The following is a 12,384-nucleotide window of genomic DNA, read 5'->3' as shown; positions in this document are numbered from 1 at the left end:
GGGGAGATATGCAGTATTAATTCACCAGCTCCCAAGTGGCATTATTTGAGGGCTGTTCCTGAGACTGCTAATTCTCCATCTACCAACCTGCTGTGTGCACCAGTGAAGCTGCCTTCCATTGTACTGGGGGAAAAATTCTCAGTCACAGAGAAATCAATGTTTGCAGGCAGAGTACCCTGAAATGACTAAGGGCCGATGGATGGCAAAGGACTTAGAGCATCTGATATATCAGATGAATACTATGCTAAAGAATTGGAACCTTATTCTATAGGTTATAGAGAATGAGCAAGGGTTTTTTTAAATAAAGGAAATTGCATGATCACAGGTGACTTTTGTAAAGTAATTCTGACAACAACACAGAAGTTAAAATGAATTATGTGCAGTGTGAAACATGGTGGTGGAAGTTCAGGTGAAAGATGGTGTTGGCCTGAACTATGGCACCAGGAAAACGGAGAGGGATGGATGGCTATTAGTGACATCCCTTTAGTTAAACCTACAGTCATTCGATGCATGAACCCAGGGACACAAAATACTCCAAAGGTTTAGAAAGATGTGTTATTTGAGTGGTTAAATGGTGATAGTATTTAACTAGCTAGGGAATGTGAGAGAAAAGATGGTTAGGAGTAAAGATTTTAAGTATGGTTTGAGATGCATTTACTGACTTGGAAGTTCCTGTGCAATATTCTAGAAGAAATTTCCAGTAGACAATTAAGAAGTTGGAAATGGAGCTCAGAAAGTAAGTAGGAATCCAGAAAGAAGAAATATTTAAAGTCCTCGGGTTGTATGAGTGAGCATATACCTACCTCTCCAACTTGATGTACTTTGAATCAAAGATCTTCATTCAGCTTTCCAACAAATTAATACTGATGTAATAGAAAGAAAACAAGACCTGAAACAAAGAAGATCTGGATTTGAATCTATAAATTGTAACAATGTAGTGGAGGGAGCTTCAAAAGGAAGACACCAGACTTTGACAATAAAGGCCTGTGCTGGCAGGTTTCTTAGGGGAAATATACATGACTGTGTTTGTGTCACATTTTGGTAAAACCGGTCTTATGGTTACATAAATAAGAACATAAAATATCACCTTGGCAAATTTATATGAGGAGGAAAAAACAAATTCTAAGGGTCAGGTTTGATCTCATGACTGCCTAAATTATTTAAATCTCTAAATGTAAAATGCAAAAACAAAAAAAAATACCAAAGAATTTTTAAATTGCTGCTCCAAAATTTAGCAAATCTAGATGATCTAAAGCAAGATTCTCCCTTATGGCGTAGTGTACATGTGTTCTTGAGTGATATGGATTAGGTTTGTATGTTTCACTTCTCAAAAGGAAATTATCCTTAAGAAATGTAGAGACAGTTTGCAAGGATTCGACATAGATGGAGAGTCCTGTACATTACAAATGAAAGAGTTCAGAGCTTTTAAATTGCACCGTGTAAACTGAGGAGCCTGGTTAAATAACAGATCCATCCTTCTTCCTCTTTTCAAGTAAATTGAATACAAATAAAATGCTGACTTAGTAAAAATGTTGAAAAAGCATGTTTCCTGAAAAAATGAAATTTAATTATTATTACATGAAACTTACAGATAAAATATGACAGATAAAATGTTTTACATGAGTGAACAGGATGGTAATTTTGAGAGATAGTAATAAATATCCAGAAATTAAAAAAAATACGTAGCAATGCTATGATGGGTAACTTCCCATTGGAACCATTTGTCTATTTCTATTTGATATGTAATAAGATAGAAACAGAAGCAGCACAAGCTCATTTACAAGAGGTTGTCTTACAACCGTAGACAAAAAATTTACTGAGGAAATGTATGCATTAAAAATGTAAGTTCAAAATCCCTTTTTATATTAACCGGCATTCATCTCCTCTACGATTCAATCTGCTCAACAGACTTCAAGCACATTCTTACATGGCAACAACAAAGGACCGCAATTAAAAACATTTTAAATTTGACTTTGCAAACTGTTTAAAGCTTTTCCAGAGGAAATAATGTGTGTCTTTTACAACAGTCCATTCTTCATTCTCTCCTAAATTAGCTGCATAGTATGTGAGCAAATTTCCATGCTTAGTTAGAGCTCATTATTCAGTGAAGTCTCAGGGAATTTGGATTTTTTTTAATCAATTTTTTTCCCTTTGCCCTTTCAGCATCTTTCTAATTTAAACAGTCCCAAAGAACACCGATGTCATAGTACCCATTAATTCCTACTTGTTTTTGATGAAATGGCAAAGCAGTGCGGACTTTTCACATTGACCATCTATGTGTGCATGTATACGTTTTTAAACATATTTATTATTATAAAAAGATGCATAGTCTGGCAATTGTAAACTTGCAAATATAAGATTATGACTCAGAGAGGATCAAATGGAGGATAAATAGCCAACAAACTAGAAAAAAAAAAGGGCTGGATAAAATGAAGCCTTAAATTGCCAATCCGTTACTTAAATATTGTAAGGTTCTTTCTCTGGAACGATTATTTTCTAGATCTGATTTAAAGCTGTTGTAAGCATTGTTTGCAGCTGCTGCTTCAGTGCTGTTTGCAACCTCAATCTGTGTCCATGTCAAATCATAATGCAATACTGTTGAATTTGTAAATAGAAGCCTTTTCTCTTGCTCATTTTTGTGTTCAGGATCTCCAGATGCAATCCTGCCTATTAAGGAATTCATATGGAGCATATCTGTTTCATCTAAATCTTAGTATCTACATATCATTTTGTGTTTCTTACTTGTTTGCAAGGTGATTTGTAGCAGGTAAACAGCCAAAGTTAAAATAATTGTGTTTATGGCTCTTTTAACCAGATACAACTTGGATAAAGAGATTTTTTTTCTATCAGGAAAATAATATATATAAAGAGTGAGATCTAAAAAGCTGAAGAATCTAGCAAAATAGCATAGAACTGACCCAAAAAGGGAAAACCAAATTGTTCTAAACATATATCCATGAATAATCATCAGTATTAAGCACAATGAGAAAAAAATTCTTAGTTTAAGATTATGATTGGCTTAGAATAAAATCTGGGCTTTGGCATCTCCCAATTTACAGGATTTAATCTCTAGACACTTCAGTCATATCATTAAAGGGGCAATATTACCTAACTCATCAGATTAATTAAGGATTTGAAGTAATTATATGTGAAAAGTAAATGTTAGTGTGTTTAATACCTTTCTCTTACTACAGCCTTCAGCTGAGCATTCAAATTGGACATCCTATTATATTGATAAAATGCAAAAGACAGTGAAGTGAATAAACCATCTGAGGGTGCCATGCCATGTGAACGTGACATTTACTAGTGTCAGGTTACCAATTTAGATTTTCAAATCTGACCTCCAGGACATTTATTGACTTAAAAGAAACTGATTATTGAGGTATAAGGCAACCATATGACAAGACTAGGTACTTTAATATCTTTATCAGAATGGCAGAATCTAGCTTTAAGAGAATTATAGTGCATCTCTAATTCCATCACTTTAAAATCACAAGAAGTTAATGATGAGAAATAAAGGCGGTGAGGTTGAAAAGAGTGTAAAAATGTGTCTGGCCTCCGTGGCTCTCCATCTTGCCAAATACCATCTAGTCTCTCCCTCTGCTAATTCAAGAAAGAAACTGCCCATGGCCTGTCATTTTTTTCAATTGGGGTTTGTTCAGTTATATTTCTCCTCTGAATTTTGAGAAGCACTGTTCCTCAAATTACCTTTTCTTTTCTATCACTACATTATTAGCAAGCAATGGTTGCCTTAGCAACTCTTTAACACGCTGCAACTCTCAAAAAATATCATTTCTGGAGAGAGTCTTCAGACAGGCTTCCTAAAGGAACCAACAGCTCTTCGTAACATATATGCAAAATCATTATCTCTGATTAGAAAACAAATCATGTGGCTTAAATATTTAAAAGATTTTATTACATATTTAAGAATTAGCTACAGATATTTATCAAAAAACTAAGATAGTTTTGCAAAATTATAATAATTTTTCACGATAACTTCTACCATTTACTAAGTATTGTATGACCCCATTTATTTTTTTCCATAACTCTATGAGGTATGAAGCATCACTTTCTAAAGTTACCAGATGAGAGACTAAAGTTTATAGGGGTTAGTTCAGTAGCATGCTGGTAAATATTTAACAATCAAAATCCAGCTCTCTGAAAAAAAAATATACAATTTCCTTATAAATATTTCTGAATTAAAGTCTCTGCAGCACATAATTTAAGAAATAATAATTACCTTTGTTTTTAATATAAGATACTTGATTTTAAGTTGTGTCATTTAATCTTTAACAATGTTTAACAATTGGCTTACAAAGTTCCTGAAAATTAAACAATCAGCTTTTGCAATCTAGTACTAGTTTCCAGCTTACCACTAGGTTAGTTGCTTGGTCAAAGTCAGACTACTACTAAAGACTCATATTTAGGGGGCCAGCCTGGTGGTGCAGCAACTAAGTTCACACGCTGCACTTTGGCAGCCCAGGGTTAGATGGTTCAAATCCCGGCCATGGACCTATGCACAACTTATCAAGCCATGCTGTGGCAGGCGTCCCACCAGGGCTAAGTGTCCTCAAAAAAAAAAAAAGACTCATATTTGGATGCAATAGAGTTTTTTAAGGAGGAGAGTCAGAGAAATATGGGTACAGAGCTGCCTCAGAAGTTCAAGGAGAGAATTCCCTGTTAAAGTATGGCCTACTCCAATTTAACTCAGACTTCTTTGGTGTATTTCTCTCCGCTTCATATCTTCCTGATAATTTACTGCTCAGAACCCAGGACATATTTTCACTGCAATCTTCTGGCAGAAATCTATCTTTAACTTGTTCACTGTCAACTCATGACCCAATTCTCGCTTCCATAGTAAGCCTGCAAGTTTGCCTCTTCAGCTTTGAGCCTGTCAACCACCTGCCCCTTGTCTGGCTCTCTGCTCAGTTGGACCTGTTCCCTGGCTTTGTCTGTGCCATTTCTACCACAGTTCCTTCCCTCAGTTACTGGCTTTCACAGATTCCTAAACAGAAAATGGGTGCTCTTTGGGGAAAGGAAGTTAGAACGTGGAACTCCTCAACCCCAAGGACTGACACTGAAAGCCTGGCCGCCCACTGAAGAAAAGCCTTACCAGTCAGGGCTTACTCCTGGCACCGCTGTGGAGGAAGTGAGACTTACTCTCGACACCTCTTTATTCCTTTTGCATTATTCTCCCTTTACATATTCTCAGTTGAGCTATAGCCTCTTTCCCGTTGAATTTCCTCAGTCCCGACTACCGTTCCATGTGAATAGTGCACATGAACATATACCATGAAACTCTCTCCTCTCTCCATCATCTCAATTAATATCAATCAATTAGTTCTTTGCCCTCCACAGACTATTGCTTGTGCCTGCATTGTCACCAGTAGTAATCTTTTCAAGGGAAATTTATGCAGTGACTCTTATATGCCAGGCACTAAGAAATGTGCTAGCAATACAGGGATAAATATGACTGGAAAATACACCTTGACTTCGAGGCTACTTGCTGGAAATGCAAAGACCAGGGCCATAATTGCAGGAATGTAAGTGTCCAGTAGAGGAAATTGTTTCGAAAGGAGAATGAGTACATCTGAGTTTTGCTAATCCTCAATTCTTGCAGCATATGTACACACCTAGCCTACTTCTACATAGGAACCATCTTAACATCCGCTAAAATACAACAGAACCTTAATTCTACCATCCAGATTTTTTTTAAGGTGCTATGTTTTAGCCATTGTATTTCTCTCAATAATGCATTACTGATATTATTTCCAAGTGCTGAAAGCAGAGATGGAATAAGAGACCCTATCTAGATTGAAAATATCCCAAAGGGAATCATATTTGGATTCAACAAACATTTATGCAGCATTTACCATGTGACAGGTACTAGGATAGAGATTTTCAAAATAACATTTAATCCTTCCTACAACCTCCTATTTTACGGGTGAGAGAACAAAGTTATCTTACAAATTAATCCTGTAGCTCCTAAGAGCTTGACCATGACAACAGGGAAAAATAACACAAATACTAGTGTTCTATTTATGTAAGAAGGACAGAATACAATGTCATTAATTCATTGATGTCTAAGCCAAATATAGAATGTCATATGTATTCACTAATAATAACACAATGTCCGTGTAGCATGGTTCCATTGTTGATTCTATATGGACTGTGCGTGTTTGTTGTTAGTGTTGTTTTCTAAGAGAGATAATAAGTATTTTCCTTTTATTGTTGCATTTGTTTGTTTTGTTTCTTTAGAAAGAGAAACGCCGTGGGCATAGGTTGATGCAGGTAAAGTCCAAATAATTGCCTTGAAACTCGCATGGCATTCCAGTTCAACTTTAGATGCTCATGAAATTCAAAGCAGAAGGATCTAGCATGAGGCAATACTTAGGCTGTAGCCCTTTCTAGTTTTGTAATTGTTTGCTTTTCTTTGCTCTATGAATTCTTTATGACTCAGGATATCAAAAATGCACCAACAGTTGCAGTAGATAAAAGATCCTTCACCATGTGCAATCCATGGGGAGAACGCCATCGGAGACCAAGGGAGCAATCTGACCTTTCCCAGCACACTCACTCCATGTAGGAAGTAAGGGTTTCATAGGAGGGGTTTCAGTATCATGACAAACCTCCTCATCTCTGAAATACCTGGTTCTCTCAAGGTAAAACTTTTGATGTAATTATCAAGTATCCATCAATCTAAAATACTTCTCTTTTTACATTGTATTGGGCTAGAATTTTTGTTACTTATAAAATATGAACCTTAAAATCAAGTAATTATATACTCTTTGATTTTGGCCCAGTTTATCACAGGAAAATAGCATACCTATAATCTCAAGTTTTTGTCATCTGCTATGCTCCTAAAAAGCCCTAGATACACAGAAGTTTATTCTGTATATATTCTGAGTATATTTATATATAATAAAATAAATCCAGTATTTATGGAATATCTTCACACACTCTTCTGATATGCCCTGCATATTTTAAAGAGTTTAAAGTGATCTTAAAACCAATGAACCTGTAAAACAAATCTCTGTCATGTAGCTAGAGTGTCAAAACAAAGAAATATCTCTAGAATTGCACCTACCCAGAATAGTCTTAAAGAGATTTAAAATCCTTTAATTATATGTGGAGTCCTTCTGGGGAATCATGAATTATAACTTTTTTTGGATTTGTAACAAAAAATGAATATATAAATGTACAACACATAGGAAAATAAGCTATTTTCCTGAAGTCTTAAGTCATCAGAAAAAGACAAGACGGATTTTTAAAGAATCGTTCATATCTTGTTTTCTTTGATTTGATAGTGTTCTTTTAAAGAGATTGAAAAAGACTAGAATTCATTACAAGTCCTTAATTGCCAGTTTCTCCACAAAATAGATGTTTATGTGCAGGCTTCAGAATAGCTACCATTCATTTGAGGGAGATCTTGTACAGCCGAAGTTTAAATAAACAGCAATGTTTTACTAAGTTTGCAAAAGCGTAATTAGTCCTAGAGGCACAATATTTTTAAGCGTCAAACACTTGTTCTCCAGCTGTACTATTTGGATCTGTAGTTTCAGAAGCGGCTTATAGCCATTTCATTGAAGTCTAAGGCTTTTCATGACTGACAAGCACTTTGACTATGTGTGTGCTCACAGAAACAGAACAATACATTGCCACGGCTTCTTTGATAGAGGCATCTGCTACCTTTATTTTTTTAGTTCAGTAGTGCATATAAACACTTCAAAATGGATTCCATTGGGACCCAGTAGCATTAATTTGTGTTTTTTCTGTCATGCAATTGTATTAGAGAAATGAAATAACTGATGGGGAATTCACAGGTGGGCAGAAATGGTAGTTTAAACAGATCTTTCCTACAATACTATGCTACAGTCTACAGGGGATCACAGCATTCATTTCTCTTCTTTCGAACAATACCCTGGTGGAAATCATTTTGAAGTATTCAAAGGTTTTTGTTTTTAAGTAGCAGATGGTTTTTATTTCTTTCATGTACATACTAAATAACAAAGACAGCATTTATAAAATACGTGCACTTTTAGAACTGTGTAGGTAATGCAACCTTCTTGTTGCAGCTGATGGGGTTAATGAGACCCAAGTCACTGGCCATGGCACTAAGCATTGACCACATCTAAGCCAACAAGCGGACTGTGTTCCACACCTTGGAGAGTGTATATACTCAAACAACTGCATTCACTTGAAGCCATGCAGATTGTGATTGCTTCTATAAAGAATTAAACTGTATACCATATCACTCCGTCCAAATCCATCACTGCTATTTAAGGAAAAAATAGATAGTAGATAGATGATAGATAGATAGATAATTATATCCCTTTGTATAGGGCAACAGACTTAATTCTCCTTCTTTTTTTTGCTGTTGCTGATGCTGCTTCAACTTGGAATGTCCTTCCCTCCTATTACCACCACTGAAATCTTATATATATTTAAAGATAAACCAGGAGCCGGCCCCATGGCCAAGAGGCTCAGTTCGTGCTCTGCGCTGCAGGCGGCCCAGTGTTTCGTCGGTTTGAATCCTGGGTGCGGACATGGCACTGCTCATAGAACCACGCTGAGGTGGCATCACACGCGCCACAACTGGAAGGACCCACAACTAGGAGTATGCAACTATGTACTGGGGGGCTTTGGGGAGAAAAAGGAAAAATATAAAATCTTAAACAAAAGAAAAAATGATAAACCAAATGCTACCTCCTCCATTAAGCTTTCCACTCTTTTACCTAAATGGAGGTAATGTCCTTCCTCTCTTGACACTACACTTTTGAGAACAAGGATCTTGTGTTTTTACCTTTAAAATCCTTGTCACATAGTTCATGTTCAAAGACTATAGGGATGATAAACAATTTTATCCCTATCCTACGCTAAAAACGAGAGAGAGACGTTATAAGATCTCATGTAGTCTTGAGTCAGAGATCCCTTATCATATCTCTATTAAAACACTTTTCAAAATATAGGCTTCTGACTCTAAAGAACAGAATGATCTCCTCTCTGATTCATGACAATTTTTAAGATGATCTAAAGGAATAATAAAAATATAAATCCATAGCAACAAAGAGAATGGCAAAGAAGACAAAAGCAGACAGAAATCCAATGGAAGAGCAGTGAGTGATTAGGCAAAGTCAGAGAAGCTACAGCTGGAATATTGAATCCTGAAATACGTGCAGTGGGAACTAGGGCCAAGGAGATGGTCATGCTTTAAGAGTATAAATCTGTACCCCTAGAGTAACGAAAAGTTAGGGAAAATTTTATGTTGGAAGGATTGTCATAATCAGATCTACGTTTTGTAAAGACAAATGAAATACTTGGAATACATGTTAAAGACACAGGTTTAATAAACTCATTATATAAAAAGTTCTTATAAATTGGTTTAAAAAAATGAAAACATTATTTGAAAAATAAGCAAAAGATATAAACAGTCAATTTACAAAAAAATTATAAATGTGCACTAAATACAAAAATGAAATTTTACCTATCAATGAAATATTTTTTAATCTATAAGACTTCATAATTAAAAATTGCTAATGTCCATGCTTTAATTCTCTGCAACCATTAAAAATTATATTGCTTAACTATTTATATTGACATGGAAGGATGTCAATGATCCATTATGAATAGGAAACACGAGTTTCAACAGAGTAGATATAATTTCAACAGAATTATGTGTTGCATAATTACATATTTTGTAATAGCTATGCATTCACACATTCACACACACATATGTGTGTATGTGTACAGAATAAAAGGCTAGAAGAAATGATAACATCACGTTATCTCTAGATGCGAAAACTACTTTTGAAATCAAACAATTACAAAGCTTTTCTCATCTTTTAAAAGATGAATGCGTATTATCATTCAAAGTGTTGAATATGCTGAGCTCCATCCTGTACTCAGCACTGTGCCAAATGGTGTGGGAGTAAGCAAGACATGTTTTCTGTCTTTAAGAGCAGCCACTCTAGTTAAGAAGCAAGAATAAATGTATTTAAAACTACTAAACCAATGCAAGCCATCGTTAATAATAAGCCAAGAAGGACACAGTATATATGCTACGTAAATTCACAGAGGGGGACGACTGTTGATTTTCAGTTAGAATTCTCAACATTCACTTATTCATTTCCCTGAAAAATGCTGAGTTCCCAATTACTATCAGCTTTTGGTAACTTCTAGAGAGACAAAATGTAAAATAGAGTCCTTGAACACAAGGATCTCAAAAGGAAGAGAGATGAGTACACAAAGAAGGACAATACATCAAAATACACACAATAACATAAGTAAGCTACAGAGTAACTTATCTGGTTGGGTGGACTATGTAATAAGAATGCTCAGCTCAGTACTTCCCTTTAACTTCTTGGGAGCAAGACTGTTAGCAGTCTCACTACCACCCCTACACACACACACACGTGAACACACACACATACCACACTAAAGGTCTGTGACTGGTGTCATGCACTACTTTCTCACAGTAACCCATGTACCCCAACTTACTCTATATTAGTAATAAGATAATTTGTCTTCCATCAGTCTCATGCTTTGTCTTAATTCTCATTTGATTCAATACTCTAGAAGGGAAAATGTAGTAGAATTGAGCAAAGCAAAAGAAGCTGACAATTATCTTCCAACCAATGGCATATTTTTATGATAATAAATAAAAGTGACTTTGCTTCACTAGAAATTGAGCTGGGATCTTTCCATGTATTATTTGACATAATCTTCACAAACATCCTAAGAGAGTATTCCCTCACTTTACAAATAAGTAAATTGGAGCTCAGAGAGTTTAAATGAGACAACTAAGAACAATAAGCAGTCAGATTAAGGTTCAAACCCAGCTCTCTCTAGCATCAAAATGATACTCCTTCTACTCAACTAAACTCAATTAAGTTTGCCGGTAACTTTTTCAAAATGTCTTCTTCTTTTTATTTATTTTGAGGAAGCTTAGCCCTGAGCTAACATCTGCTGCCAATCTTCCTCTTTTTGCTGAGGAAGACTGGCCCTGAGCTCACATCCATGCCCACCTTCCTCTACTTTATACGTGGGACACCTACCCCAGCATGGTTTGCCAAGCGGTGCCATGTCTGCACCCAGGATCCAAACCGTCGAATCCCGGGCCGCAGAAGCGGACCGTGCACACTTAATCGCTGCGCCACCAGGCTGGCCCCAACCAAAATGTCTTCTTTAACAAGCTAAATATTTTTAGGCACTTTCTTATGATAGACACTTAAGTAGTTGTTGTAAAGAGAGAGATAAATAAGTCAAAATCTCTTTATTTAATAATCTCACTTTCTAACCAATTACTCTCAGTACACTCTGTTATTTCCCTTCCTTATTGTGGGATAATATCAGCAAATAAATGAAACAGAGCTATTTGTACAGAAATGAATGAATAGAAGTAGGGCACTCTGAGTTCACCAGACAATAGCATTCTATGATTTAAGGTATTGTAATTATCATGAATAGGTGCAAAAGCTCTGTGACTCATTTAATCATGTACTTTCACTTTACTTTTCAAATGAAATCTTCCTTACTCCTATTTTGCTCACTTTGTAAATATATTCAGTTTTTAAAGAGAAATTTAATACATGGATTGCCAGTTTACTTACATGAGATCTTGCTTAAAGGGTGGTGAAACCAAAAGAGCTTGTAAACAAAGAGCACAGTTCAGTACAGAGCTGCACGGCTTCAATCCTAGACACATTTTCCTCTTGGCAGAGGGCACGCTCAAGCACACAATGCTGAGGAGCCAGGAATCCCTGGGAATTAATTGTGATTTATTATGTTGCAATTTAATCTGTAGTTTTTTGCACTCTTGGAAAGTTTTTGAAAACCCCAGATAGTAACAATGCGCTTAAAGATAAAAACAAAGCAAACTGCTTTTTCTCAATAATGTTGGAGTTTACTCTTTATCAGGTCTTATCTGCAGAGAAAATTGTCTATTAATTATTCTTTTTATACACAAGAAATCTCCAAGATTTTACAGGCTTCCCTGTTTTTCTCCATTTCATTGATGTCTAGGCACGTGCTCCAAACTTTCTTTAGATGTTTTAATTTATATTTTTCCTGTATATGTTATGTTGACATGATAAATTTTCAGTTCAGTTGCAATATAAACTTTTGATACTGAGGAACCATTATGCCTTGTGCAAGGTCACTGCATTTGGAATTTAAAACTTGAGATCAAGTTAAAACTTTTAGAATGGGCTTATAAACAGAGTGGAATAGTAAAGGGCAAAGCCGTTAGCTCAAATGGTTACTCCCAAAGGAAGGAACTTTAACCAAATGCAGATAAAACCATTTGATACGTATGGTTAAACAGAAGAACAGGGATATGAAGAAAGCCCTGAAATAGTATGCAGTGGAAATATCAACTAAGAAACC

General features: G+C 35.7%; 1 long non-coding RNA gene across 2 annotated transcripts in view; it reads right to left on the bottom strand.

The window, feature by feature from the left end:
- LOC111773405 (uncharacterized) overlaps window positions 1–11,743 on the bottom strand; it is a 163,548-nt gene extending 151,805 nt beyond the window's left edge. The window contains exons 1-2 of one of the 2 annotated variants that reach the window (XR_011439432.1): window positions 11,610–11,743; window positions 804–889 (exon numbers count right to left, since the gene is read on the bottom strand). This is a non-coding gene — a long non-coding RNA (uncharacterized lncRNA). The remainder of the gene's footprint in view (window positions 1–803; window positions 890–11,609) is intronic. The other variant, XR_002807773.2, reaches the window with a different exon arrangement.
- Between the last annotated feature and the right edge of the window lie 641 nt (window positions 11,744–12,384).

Source organism: Equus caballus, chromosome 5 (assembly GCF_041296265.1).
Source record: "Equus caballus isolate H_3958 breed thoroughbred chromosome 5, TB-T2T, whole genome shotgun sequence".
Lineage (NCBI taxonomy): Eukaryota > Metazoa > Chordata > Mammalia > Perissodactyla > Equidae > Equus > Equus caballus.
This window is presented reverse-complemented; position numbering and strand designations above follow the sequence as displayed.